General features: G+C 39.4%; 1 protein-coding gene across 1 annotated transcript in view; it reads left to right on the forward strand.

The window, feature by feature from the left end:
• Positions 1-67: 67 nt before the first annotated feature.
• CRIP3 (cysteine rich protein 3) overlaps positions 68-14,504 on the forward strand; it is a 25,553-nt gene continuing 11,116 nt past the window's right edge. Inside the window, exons 1-2 of the mRNA XM_027601594.2 lie at positions 68-363; positions 4,833-4,983. The gene's annotated coding sequence lies outside the window, so the exon portion shown is untranslated. The remainder of the gene's footprint in view (positions 364-4,832; positions 4,984-14,504) is intronic.

A 14,504-nucleotide genomic window follows, 5' to 3' on the forward strand; every position in this document is an offset into this window, starting at 1 on the left:
AGGAGGGAGACAGAGCTGACTTCTCCAATTGCTATGTTGTATTCCTACCCAATTTCCTGGGCAGCTGATCGATCTCTGGGAGAAACACCAGAAAGCCTGCTGAAATGGAAAACTACTAATGAAGGAAGGATTGTTCATCTCTTAGGCTTCCATTTGGATGGGCCTGCCTTAACATTGTTTGAAATGCAGCGTGAGTAGCTCTTTTGTTTACTGTTTACTTCCTTGTGCCATGTCAACCCCGTACTTCTTTATTCTGTTGCCTTTGCTTGAGATGGTCCTGCTAACCCACAAACCTGATTGGAAATGGCCTCAATAAACGTGGAAGAAAATCTAGCAGGTTCACTTTTGGAAGACGACAAATCGGTAAGGCTGATTCATGGCTGAATGCCAGGTGCAGATATGCTTTTTGGGTCACTTTTATTTTTGAAATGGCCTTTTGTATTGTGATCCAGTAACACTTTGTGTTAAATTGTTTAGCAGCCATTTCTGTTCTGAAGAGGTAGAAGAGCTGAAACTTGTTTTGGGATTGGACTCATTCTCTGTTCCATAATCCATATGTATTCCTTCCTCTACCTCTCCCTTTCCCAAATTATTTCCACCATAGTGTGATGTTTTGGGTTGTACATTTTGTTCAAAAGATTAAAGAATTTATGAGTTGGCTTGGACAAGTTTAATTTTATTTTTAACGTGTTAATTACTTGGAATAAATGCATTAACCTCATGTTTCTTTCTGGATTTTTGTTTTGAAACCACACACATTTGAACTCCACAGGAAAACTAGAAAAATGAACTCCTGTTGTCCTGTTGTCTATCTCCTCCCTCCCAGTTTCTTTTTCCCAACTTGTTGGGGCTACTTTCTTCATGTCAGATTGTGAAATTATGTAATCTATGCCCCAGTGCTGCCCGGATGGGTAGTGAGTAGGCGACAGTGGTCTGATTTTGGCATCCTCTTATTGTGAAGCTTTTCATACACCCTTATGTTGGCTCTCCCTATGCTACTCTGGAAGCTGAACTCCTTCCCCAAGAATATTCATGTTCTTGCTGAGGGCATCCTTAGGGATCAGAGAGTTTAGTTCTCAGATTTCCTAGTCTCTGTCCTGGTTTCCTTTTGACATCCTTGTTGGCAGAAATTTATAACCTTGCTCAACAGAGGCTTCAGAGTCTTCTCCCCACTCAAAAATAATGCAAAGTTGATCTTTTCCCCTAAGAATTCTTTTTTCTCTGTTAACTTGGGTGCAGAGCTGCAGAATCCTATGTTGACTTGGGGAGGCCATTTAGTTTTTCTAGAGCCTTGACTAATGTCTATTTAGAACATGTCCTGGCCTCTGTTCATCATGTTGTGGAAAGAGCACATATTTGGGACCAGAGTTCAGTCCGTGAATGTTCCTCAGCCATTTGCCTTGCTGTGATTTTGGACAAGTTACTAAACCTCACTGTGCCACAGGGATTTTTTTTTTTCTTTCTTTAAAATGAGGATCATTGTCTCCATCTCAGCCCCAAATATGTCCAGGATCATACCATCCTGAGTACTCCTGCTAGGCCTGCTTTTTAGGCAGTTTTCTGCCCCGGAAACCATAGAGTGACTCAGAAGCTGCCCTTTAGACGAACGTAAACCCACATGAGCTTCAAAATATATTTGTTTTTCTAGAGAGCTACTCCCTCCCTAGTCTAGCAGCCTATCTACAGGAATTCAGAGAACCTACAAGTTTAAAATGCCAGTTACTGATAGTTCACCTCCTTTTGGGGAGAGATGGGTGGGTTTAGAGTGGGGTGGGGTTAGTCTTCTTCAGATCTCACTTGTAACCTTAATTCCTTCTCTGAGGGAGTCAGAATTTTATTCTTTAGGTTAAGAGGGGGACTCTTGGGAAAGGTAGGGTAGGGAAGGGAAGAGAGGCAAAATCTAGGAAGTACAGAACTAATTCAAGTAGCTGGGGCTGGAGTACTTTGAGCTATTACTCTTGTATTCTCTTGATAACTTCATGCTTCTTCTAGAATAATGAATGCTTACTTGTAAGAAGCAATGGCATTCTCTATATCTGCCTTGAACTAGTAGAGGGAGAGCCCATCCAGAGAAGCCCTGTGAAAGGAAAGGCAGAACTGTAACCCAGTTGCCAGCACCTAAAGGTAGGACCTGTTTCTTTTTATTCAGTACTATCACAGCACTGAATAAATGTTCACCTTTGGAGATAAAGGCACATGCAAGGAGGGGGCCCTAATCTTTACATGTCGCTTACAGTATCATCTATAACTACTTTAAAATTCTGCAAACATCAGAAAATTTTTATTAGACTCCCTCGACTGTGAGAATACATCATCAGCAGTTAGGTTTAAATTTGGGCAAACACCTAATTTTGCCTAAATTGTGTAAATAACCCCCCCAGAAATCCCCTTGGCTTTGTGAATGGAGACCTCTTACTTCATAAACCATCTGTCTCCTATTCACAGCTAGCTTCAGGGCATATAAGACTCAACCTTTCTGGTAAGTATTCCCAATGTACCTAATACAGCTCCATCTCTCTAAAAAAAAAATGTAAAAGTCAAAAGGTTAGCTAATGGTTTGGTATCAAAGCATGCCAGGACATACGTTCATTTATCAGGCTGCCAGGTTCAGGGACTGAAGAAGAATGGTAAGGTGTTGAGGGGCGGGGAGGGTTGGACATATAGATACAGGCATCCAACAGGGACATTAAGTGTATTTTTTAAAAAGAAAAAGGTGGAGGCAGGTTTAGAGAGGAGACAGCCTACAAAGAAAGATGGGTTTTTAAAAATAAATTCCTAGGGTGCCTCACTGGCTCAGTTGGTAGAGCATGGGACTCTTGATACGGGGGTCATGAGTTCAAGCCCCACATTGGGCCTAGAGCTTACTTAAAAATATATATTCATAAACCTTGGTTCTCACATTAACAAACATGCCTACCAAGGCCTGGGGCAAGAAGGAACCTAAGCAAGGTCATTTATTAACAATTTTGTGAGAACATGGACAAATGAAAAGAGTTTGTGATTGTGATCACATTTCTTTATAGAGTTGAATTTTATTATGTTTGTGTAATTTTTAATCAAAAAATTATGTATGCACTCAGAGTATTCATTGATAAGCCAAGCAGTTGAACTGATAATGAAGATCTATCATTAAAAAAAAAAAAAACACTGCCATGCTGATTTGCCCATAACCCTTATACACTTTGAAAGGATCATGTATGTTTTCACTGTAACAGTGTGGTTTTAATTTTACATTTATGTGTTTATTTGATCAATAGATCCCTCCCCCCACAACTAGATTATAAACTCTCCAGAGCAGGAAGTCTCTTTGCTTACTGGTTTTTCATTGTTTTCCCAGTGCACAGTTGCCTGACAGAGTGCTGAATAAAAATTTGTTAAAAGAATCAATGTGGTAATAATAGCTATTTTTTATTAACTGAATACTCAGCAATTTATAAGTGGGTAAAAGCTACAAGTTGCTGATTGTATCTGTTGGATACTTAGCACTCCAGAAGCCAATTATCCTGCTTCTGTCCTGGATCTTTGTATACAAAGCACTGTCTATGGCAGGGAGTGCATATCAAGGCTGTCATTGGCCTCCATTTCAGCAGCAGTCTGAAATAGTGGTGTCAGGCCAGGAGGGGGACACATTGCCCCTGAAGCTCCTGGAAGAAAAACAGGTTGGGAATAGGGGTAAACTGACCTTAGAGTTAGCAATCAAAGGCTTTGGGAACTTTGATATTCAGATGGCTACCTTTCTCCTTCCAGCCAGATTTTGTAGGCATGTTGAAATCAGTCAGTCAAACCCCAGACCTCTGATTTGGCCCAACATCCTCTTGTCACCTCATCAGAACCCTAAATCAAGCTGCCAGTTTGATTCCTGGAAGGAAACAAAAAAAAGCAAAAACGGTTGCTGTTGGTAGAAGGAAGAGGAATGCTTTCATTTTTTATTCTGTATTTTTTGTTTCAACATCCTGACCATAAAATGCATTTAAAATATAAATATTTAATGCACATATAAAATATGTACACACATGTAAAATATGTAATTTTATGTCAGGAAGGGTTATCTGGTGCTGTGGAATTATAGACCAGGGTTTATTTTTTTTCCTTTTGTGTACTTTTATATATTAAAAAATAGTGTGGGTTTTTTTTTTTTTTAGGTGTGTGTCTCCTACTAAATGCATCTCTGTCACTGCTCTCATCAGTTTTCTATCATTGCAAATAGGTCCTGCTGCTTTTCCCGCAAGACTCCCTAAATTCCTCTATTCCCATCAAGGCTGGGCAGCATTCATTCAGTCTCCATTCTTGAAGAATATTATTCTTTTCTTTTTTTTCCCTCTCTTCCTCTTCCCTATCTCTTGCCCCTACTTCTGTTCAGCTGGTTATGCATTTCCAAGTATACAAGCATTTGGACATGAAATTCTATAAATCAAACTGCCTGTCTTCACATTACCTTTAATGCAGGTACACAAAAAGATACCACAAAGTCTTTGTTGCATGCAAGAGAGTAGAAGATAATTTGTATCTAGATGTATAGATTAAAAGCTTTACAGGCTTTTGTTCATTCCACTTGTGGAGGATCAGGAGAGAAAATATTTTGTAGAAAGCAATGGAAATGCATGTTTAAGGGAAGCGAGTAAGGATGAAAGAGGCAGAGTTACATGACAGAGGGTATAGAGACAGATTGCAAAGGGGCAAAATCAACCATATTGAGGTGTTATTTTCTTTGATCTCTCTGATGCTCTGTCCCTGCTAAATTGCTACTCAGCTCTCCTATAGCCTACCTATATACAAGGATGACTATAAAGACATTTACTGACTCTTGCCTACCTCTCTTCCTTTCTTTTCAGGAGCAGTTGCTGAAGTCCAGATTTCCAGAAGGAAGGACTGTAGAAGACATCTTTGCTTCAGGGAGGCAGGGATAGAAGCCACAGAGACCAAAGAAATAATGAGCACCCTGGGGTCAGGAGGCAGTCACCTCCAGGGTCTGACTTCCAGAAGGTAGGTATGGTTGCCGGGACAGGGATGGGTTGTGGAGAAGGCCCTCAGCTGCCAGGAAATGGCAAGTTGGATGAGCAAATGTGTATGTATATCTGTATCTTTGTAGCAGTAGAAGAGGAACAAGATAAGGATGGGCATAGAGATGTATATTTTAAGCTTGCCACTCATCTCAATTTTATCTCCTAACTTCCATCTCTCATTTTGTGCCATGATACTTATGTTAAAGCTGTGGCTTTCAGATCTTCTCATCCCTCCTGGAGCCCGGGCCCCAGTGTTCCCAGCAAGTAGAACATCTACTATTTCAGTTTCATTACTGGTCCATATAAGAATCAAGGTAAAAATTGGCTATGTCGTTAGAGGAGTGGGGTATGAGTAGACAAAAGAGGTAGAAGGAAGGGGAGACAACCACAAAGGTGGTGGTTAAAAAATCCTGGGATTTCAGACTTCAGGACAGCTGTCTACCAGTTTCCATTCAGTCTTACTATCTCTCCTATACACATTGAAACATCTGGCACACAGAAGCAGGCAAGCATCATTTCAAACTACCAAGGAAACCCCTTCCTCTCTATCTAAAACACCAGCAGGTGCTTCATTTACTCCTTTTTGCACTTTGGGACCGTGGAGGATGAGAACAAAAATCAAATAAAATTGAGCTGACCTTTAAGTCCTTTAAACTCTGAGATTCATTTAAATCTGAGCTGCCCCTCATCCAGATTTACCCTTAAAACTGTTAGCCTACTTTTGTTCCTGATTTGTAAATCCAGGCATTTTTAGAGTCCCAGAAGTCTACCCAAATAAATATATAGTTCGGGTAGGTTTTGGAAATAATCATAACACTACAAGTACAAAGAACTGCATAGTATCCAACCAGAGCCATCAAAAGAGTAAGAAGTAAGGAGTTAAGGGTTAAGAAGTATCTCAGGGCCTCTGGCTGTTGAGGCTGAAATCAGTTAAGGACTATTCATTCCTAAGGCATCAACCCTGTGGATGAAGCAATGGAAAGCGTTCTGGTGCCCAGGCTGCCAACACTTTGTCACAACCACTTTTGACTTTCTCTCCCTTGCTCTAGCCCAAGGTCTGTTTCTCGTCAGCTACCACATTCCTCTGCTCACGGACAATCAGGGCTGTTGGTCACAGTTTTCATTCCCAACTGCGACTCACCTACCCCCATTCTCCAGTGGTATCTGAGGTCCACCTCCAAAATGTGCTGATCTGAGGGATGGGCAGGAGGAAAGGGAACATTTCCAGAGTAATATTTTCCCTTTGAACTTCTTTTATTTAACATGCTAGAGTTAACATATATTATAAAAGTATTTAAGATCTTTTTTATTTAGGGGCTCCTGGGTGGCTCAGTTGGTTGAGTGTCTGCCTTCAGCTTGGGTCATGATCCCGGGGTCCTGGGATCGAGCCCCACATCGGGCTCCCTGCTTGGTGGGGAGTCTGCTCCCTCTCCCTCTGCCTCCCCCACTTGTGATCTCTCTCTCTCTCTCTCTCTCTCTGTATCAAATAAATAAATAAAATCTTTAAAAAAAAGATTTTTTATTGAAATATATTTCATATAACATTACATTTCTTGTAACATAAGATTCACCATCTTAAAGTGTAAAATCCAGGGTACCTGGGTGGCTCAGTCAGTTAAGCATCTGCCTTCATCTCAGGTCATGATCCCAGGTTTCTGGGATCAAGTCCCACGTGGGGCCTCCCGCTTAGCGGGGAACCTGCTTCTCCCTCTCCCTCTGCCCCTCCCCTGCTCATGCTCTCTTTCTCTTGCTCACTCTCTCAAATAAATAAATAAAATCTTTTTTTTAAATAAGTGTAAAATTCAGTGATTTTTCGTATCTTCAAGATTGTGCAGCTATCACCACTATCTAATTCCAGAACATATCTACCACCCCCCCTAAAGAAGCACTACCCGTTAGCAGACACTCCCAATTATTCCCTACCCCAAAGCTGCTGGCAGTCACCAATCTGCTTTCCATCTCTGTGGATTTACCTATTCTGGGAAATTCGTATAAATGGAGTCCTGCAACGTGTGGTCTTTTGTGTCCGGCTTCTTTCGTTTAACGTGTTTTCAAGGTTCATTATCATATTGTACCATGTGTCAGTACTTCACTGTATTTTATAGTTGAGTAATATTCTGCATGAATATACCACATTTTGTGTCTCTACTAGTTGAGGAATTTTGAGTTATTTTCACTTTTGGGCTATCATGAATAATGCTGCTGTGAATGTGGACATTTGTATACAAGTGTTTGTGTGGACAGAAGTTTTTCAGTTCTCTTGGGTATATCCTGGGTCATGGAAACTCTTTAACTTTTTAAAGTAAAGTTTTATTTTAAAGTACAAGGTGCATATAAAAAACAAAAGTACACACATCACAATTGTTAAGCCCCAAGATTTTAACAGAATGACCACACCTGGGTAACCAGCACCCAGATCAAAAAATAAAATATGACCAACAACCCTGAAGCCCTTCTCGTGTCCTCTTCCAGTCACTACTTTCCCAAAATGTAATCACTTTTCTTACTGCTATCTCAGGTATTGTGATTTTGCTTTTATTTTTGTTTTTTAAGGAGGTGAAATTCACATAACAAAATAACCACTTTAAAAATAAGTGACATTTAGTACACTCACAATGTTGTGGTACCATTACCTCTGTCTAGTTCCAAAACCTTTTCATCACCCCAAAATAAAACCTTATGTCTGTTAAGCAGTTAGTTCTCATTCCTACCTCCCTGCAGCCCCTGGCAATTACCAGTCGGCTTTCTGTCTCTATGATGTACCTATTCTGGTTATTTCATATAAATGGAGCCCTAGGATATGTGACCTTTTCTGTCTGGCTTCTTTCACTTAGCATAATGTTTTTGAGGTTAATCCATGTTGTAGCATGGCTGAATAATATTCCATTGTATGTGTATGCCACAATTTGTTTATCCATTCATTCATTGATGGACATTTGGGTTATCTTGACTTTTTAGCTATTGTGAATAGTACTGCTCTGAACACTCATGAATAAGTATGTGTTTGAGTACCTGTTTTCACTTCTTTTCAGAATGTAACTAGAAGTGGAATTGCTAAGTCATATGATTATTTTATGTTTAACTTTTTGAGGAACTGCCAAACTTTTCCACAGCACCTTGATCATTTTACATCCCTTTCAGCAATGTACAATGGTTCCAATTTCTCCACATTCATAACACTTGTTAATTTCTTTTTTTATATATTATAGCCATCCTAGTGTTTCATTGTGGTTTTGATTTACCTTTCTTTGATAACTAGTGATATTGAGCATCTTTTATGTGCTTTTTGGCATTTTATATATCTTTTTAGAGAAATGTCTACTCAAGTCCTTTGCCCATTTTTTAATTGGGTTGTCTTTTTGTTCTACAATTGTAAGGATTCTTTACATATTCTGGATACTAGACCTTTATCAGATATATGATTTACAGGTATTTCCCCCATGCTATATGTTGTCTTTTCACTTTCTTCATAATACCTATTGATGCACAAAAGATTTTAATTTTGATTAAGTCCAATTTATCCATTTTTTTCTTTTATTACTTGTGGTTCTGGCATCATATTTAAGAAACCGTTGCCACATCCAAAACCATGAAGATTTATCCCTATGTTTTCTTCTAAGAATTTTTTAGTTTTAGCTCTTATGTTTAGGTTGTTGACCTATTTTGAGTTAATTTTTGTATATAGTGTTAGGTAGGGGTCCAACTGCATTCTTTTGTATGTGGAAGTACAGTTGTTCCAGGACATCTGTTAAAGAGACTTTTTTCTACATTGAATGTCTAAGCATTCTTGTTGGAAATTGATTGGCTGTAGATGTATGGGTTTATTTCTGGACTCTTAGTTCTATTCCATTGGCTTATATGTCATCCTGATGCCAGTACTCTATTTTGATCACATAGTTTTGTAGTAAGTTTTCAAATTGAGAAGTGTGAGACTTCCAACTTTGTTCTTCTTTAAGATTGTTTTGCTGTTTGGGGTCCCTTGAATTTCATATGAATTTGAAGATTGGCTTTTCATTTCTGCAAAACGGGTCATTGGAATTTTGATAGGGATTGTTTTAGATCTGTAGATCACTTTGGATAGCATTACCATTTTGACAATATTAGATCTTCCAATCCATGAACATAGATGCCTTTTTGTTTATTAGGTCTTCTTTAATATCTTTCAGCAGTATTTTGTAGTTTTATGTATGTCTTTCACATCCTGGCTAAATTTATTCCTGGGGCACCTGGGTGGCTCATTTGTTAAGCATCTGCCTTCAGCTCAGGTCATGATCCCAGGGTCCTGGGATCGAGCCCCGCATCGGGCTCCCTGCTCCGCGGGAAGCCTGCTTCTCCCTCTCCCACTCCCCTGCTTGTGTTCCCTCTCTCACTGTGTCTCGCTCTGTCAAATAAATAAATAAATAAAATCTTTAAAAAAAATAAATTTATTCCTATGTGTTTCATTCTTTTGTGTGCTATTGTAAATGGAATTGTTTCTTAATTTCCTATTGCAAGTGTATAGAAACACAGATTACTTTAATGAGTTGATCTTATATCCTGAAACTTTGCTGAACTTGTTAATTTCTTCTAGTTTTTTTTTTTTTTAAGATTTTATTTATTTGACAGAGAGAGAGAGAGACAGCGAGAGAGGGAACACAAGCGGGAGAGTGGGAGAGGGAGAAGCAGGCTTCCTGCCGAGCAGGGAGCCCGATGCGGGGCTCAATCCCAGGACCCTGGGATCAGGATCTGAGCCAAAGGCAGACGCTTAACGACTGAGCCACCCAGGCACCCCAATTTCTTCTAGTTTTTTTTTGTGTGTGGATTCTTTATATATATAATATATATTTTGTATATTATAAGATCATGTCATTTGAGAATAGAGGTAGTTTTACCTCCTCCTTTCCAATTTGGATACCTTTTATTTCTTTTTCTTCCCTAATCACTTTAGCTAGAACTTCAGTACAATGTTTAAAAGCAGTGGTAAAAGTGACATCCTTGTCTGGTTCCTACTTAATCATACAGTTGTTCATAGTATGATAACACTTTCTTCTTTCTGTAAGGTCAGTAGTAATGTCCTTTCATTTCTGATTTTAGTTACTTGCATCTTCTTTTTTTCTAAGTAAATTTGGCTAGTTTTTTTTTTTAATTTAGCTAAAGTTTTGCCATTTTGTCAGTCTTTTCAAAGTACCAACTCTTGGTTGCATTGATTCTGTTGTTCATCTCTGCTGTAATCTTTATTATTTCCTCCTACTATCTTTTAGTTGGCTCTTTTTTTTCTAGTTCCTCAAAATGTAAAGTTAGGTTATTGATTTGAGATTTTTTTTTTTAATGTTCATAGCTGTAATTTCCCTCTTAGCACTATTTTCACTGCATCCCATGTGTTTTGATATGTTGTATTTTTATTTTCATCCACCTCAAAGTATTTTATCATTTTCTTGTGAGTTCTTCTTTGACCCATTGGTTATTTAAGAGTGTGTTGTTTAATTTCCACATTTTGAGAATTTTCCAGTTTTCTTTCTGTTACTGATTTTTAGCATGATTTTATTGTGGTTGGAGAAGATACTTTGTATGATTTCAGTTTTTTTTTAAGTTTTTTTAAAAATTTATTTGACAGAGAGACAGGAGAGAGGGAACACAAGTAGGGGGAGTGGGAGAGGAAGAAGCAGGCTTCCCGCTGAGCAGAGAGCCCGATGTGAGGCTCGATCCCAGGACCCTGGGATCATGATCTGAGCCGAAGGCAGATGCTTAACGACTGAGCCCCCCAGGCGCCCCTGATTTCAGTCTTTTTAAATGTATTGAGTTTTGTTTTGTGGACTAACATATGATCTATTCTGGAGAATGTTTTATGTGCACTTGAAAAGAATGTGTATTCTGTTTTTTTTTTCTTAAGATTTTATTTATTTGTCAGAGAGAGAGAGTGTGCACAAGCAGGGGGAGCGGCAGGCAGAGGGAGAAGCAGGCTCCCTGCTGAGCAAGGACCCTGATGTGGGACTCGATCCCAGGATCCTGGGATCATGACCTGAGCCAAAGGCAGACACTTAACCAACTGAGGCACCCAGGAGTCCAGTGTGTATTCTGTTTCTGGATGAAGTATTCTGTATATGTCTGTTAGGTCTACTTAGTTCAGTGTTGTTTAAGTCCTCTCTTTCCTTATTGAACTTCTGTCTAGATGTTCTGTTCTTTATTGAAGTGAAGTATTGGAATCTCCAACTACTATTGTAGAACTCTCTCTCCCTTCATTTCAGTTCATCTCCATCCTTATGGTGTTTGTTACAACTGTGTGCTGATTAACATAGGTTTTTGTCTGTGTTCTGATGAACATAGATTTACAGTATTGTTTTATGCATTTGCCTTTTATTTTTTTTAAGATTTTATTTATTTATTTGACAGAGAGAGACACAGCAAGAGAGGGAACACAAGCAGGGGGAGTGGGAGAAGGAGAAGCAGGCTTCCCATTGAGCGGGGGGCCCGATGCGGGGCTCGATCCCAGGAACCTGGGACCATGACCTGAGCTGAAGGCAGACGCTTAACGACTGAGCCACCCAGGCGCCCCTGCGTTTGCCTTTTAAATCATATGGGAAACTAATGGGGAGTTACAAACCAAATATACAATAATACTGGCTTTTATATTTACCTACATGGTTACTTTTACTGGATTTCTTTCTTTATACGGTTTTGAGTTATTGTCTAGTGTCCTTTCATTTCAGCCTAAAGGACTCCCTTTAGCTTTTCATGTAGGACAGGTCTACGAGTGATGAACTCCCTCAGCTTTTGTTTCTCTAGAAAGGTCTTAATTTCCCTTTTGTTTCGAAGGATAGTTTTGTGGATATAGAATCTTGGTTGAGAGTCTTCTTTTTTTTCTTTCTCCTACTCAGAATAATTTCAGTAGTCCTATCTTCAAGTTCACTCATTTTTTTCTTTTGCCAGCTTGAATCTGCTGTTGAATCCCTGTAATGAGTTTTCTGTTTCAGCTACTATACTTCTTAGCTCTAGAATTTTTATTTGGTTCTTATAATAATAAATGTATTTTAATATAATATAAATAATGTATATCTCTTTATGGATATTCTTTATTTGTTCATTTCTTCATTCTCCAAGTTTCCTTTAGATTTTTTGTCTGTTGTTTTCTTTAGTTCTTTGAGCATATTTAAGACATTTGATTTAAAATATTTGCCAAATGGGGTGCCTGGCTGGCTTAGTGGTTAGAACATGCAACTCTTTTTTTTTTTTTTTAAAGATTTTATTTATTTGAGAGAGAGAACGAGAGAGAGAGGACGTGAGAGGGGTAGGGTTGGAGGGAGAAGCAGACTCCCTGCCGACCAAGGAGCCCAATGCAGGACTTGATCCAGGGACTCCAGGATCATGACCTGAGCCGAAGGCAGTCGCTTAACCAACTGAGCCACCCAGGCGCCCAGAACATGCAAATCTTGATCTTGGGGTTGTGAGTTTGAGCCCCATGTTGGGTGTAGAGATTACTTTAAAAAAATCTTTAAAAAAATATAAAATATTTGCCTTGTAAGTCCAATGTTTGGGCTTCCTTGGTGATGGTTTCTATAAACTTCTCTTTTTTTTTTCTTTGAATGAACCATACTTTCTTTATTCTTTTTATACCTTGTGATTTTTTTTTTTTTTTTTTTTTTTTTGCTTAAAACTGAACATTTTGGGGCGCCTGGGTGGCTCAGTTGGTTAAGCAACTGCCTTCGGCTCAGGTCATGATCCTGGAGTCCCGGGATCGAGTCCCATATCGGGCTCCCTGCTCAGCAAGGAGTCTGCTTCTCCCTCTGACCCTCCCCCCTCTCATGTGCTCTCTCTCTCTCTCATTCTCTCTCTCTCAAATAAATAAATAAAATCTTTAAAAAAAAAAAAACTGAACATTTTGAATATTACAGTGTGTCAATCTGGGAATCATCCCCTTCCCAGGGTTTGTTGTTTTTGATTATTGAAGGCTGTTGTCATCCATTTGTTCATTGACTTTTCTAAACTATTTTTGCTAAGACTGCATTTCTTGTTGTGTGTGATCACTGAAACTCTGTTCCATTATCTCAGCAGTCAGTGTCCTGACAGAGATTTCCTTAAATGGCTGGAGTAAAAACACCACCACCACCTCTCCAGGTTTTTGTAGCTTGGCTCTGATCTAGGACACTACTTCAATGCTAAGCCAGTTTGCCTGAAACTCTGCCTTAGCCTTCACCTCCTGATTGCATGGAGCCCAAAGATCAGCCAAAGGTGCAAGCCTAGGGTCCTCTCAGGTCTTTTCTGAACATGCATCTATCCCTGGGCATGCACTTTGTATGATGGATTTCCCCAATCACACAGTAGCCCTTCAGAGTCCTTATTTCCCCGTGTAGCTTCCTCCTCTGTCTCCTACTTGTCAGGCTTTTAGATCCATCTGCTGCTTGTTCAATTCTCTGTCTCTTGCACTAGGCAGTCACCAGCAGCTTGGAAAGCTGCTCCAGGCTGAGGGGACAAAACAAAGGTTAGACTCAGCATGGGTCCCGAAGGGAACCACCAGACAGGGCAAAATTGACAGCTACAGTCTTTTGAGAATAGGGTGCATTTCTCCTCCCCTGGCACTAGCAAGCCACACCAGGAATATGGACTACTCTCCCACAGTCACCACCGAACTGGGGAATAGGGGGATGGTAGACAGGTAAACAAAAATGCCACAACATTTTGTTACTGAAATTTAACAGCTTCTTTTTTGATTAAGCACACCACTGATTGGACTCCACTCTAAGTTTTATTGGATTCCAGAGTTTGGAAAAAGTTGCTTCTATCTGTTTTTGCTAGCTTAATGATAGCTTCAGTGGAGGACTGATTCTTGTAACTCCCTACTCTGCCATTTCTGTGAAATCACAATATATTTAACTTTTTGAGGAACTGTCAAACTGTTTTCCACAGCAGCTGCATCACTTTACCCCCCTACCAGAAATGTGAGGGTTTCATTCTCTCCACATCTTTTCCAACACTTGTTATTTTCTTTTTCCTTTTTGATTACAGCCATCCTAATGGATATAAAAATGGTATGTCCTTATGGTTTTGATTTACATTTCTTTAATGACTAATGATGTCAAGCATTTTTTCATGTGCTTATTGGCCATTTGTATTTCTTCTTTGAAAAATATCCAAATTATTTGCCTGTTATTTAATTGGATAACTTGTCTAAGATCCATTTTTTATATATCATTTTCTAGTCTTTTTTCTTACATGGTTATCCTAAAAATCATGCATTAAGAAAATATGCATATAAAGCAATTTACAGTGTCAGAACTTTATACAACATGATGCAATTCTTAAATACAAGAAGAAGCACAAGAACTGTATAAAGATGCACATTGTATTAATTAGGACTCTTGGTTGTAACAGAAACCTAACTCAAACAAGCTTAAGAAAAATGGATGGGGGGGGTGCCTGGGTGGCTCAGTTGGTTAAGCGACTGCCTCCGGCTCAGGTCATGATCCTGGAGTCCCGGGATTGAGTCCCGCATCAGGCTCCCTGCTTGGCAGGGAGTCTGCTTCTCCC

This window comes from Zalophus californianus, chromosome 7, assembly GCF_009762305.2.
Source record: "Zalophus californianus isolate mZalCal1 chromosome 7, mZalCal1.pri.v2, whole genome shotgun sequence".
Classification (NCBI taxonomy): Eukaryota; Metazoa; Chordata; class Mammalia; order Carnivora; family Otariidae; genus Zalophus; species Zalophus californianus.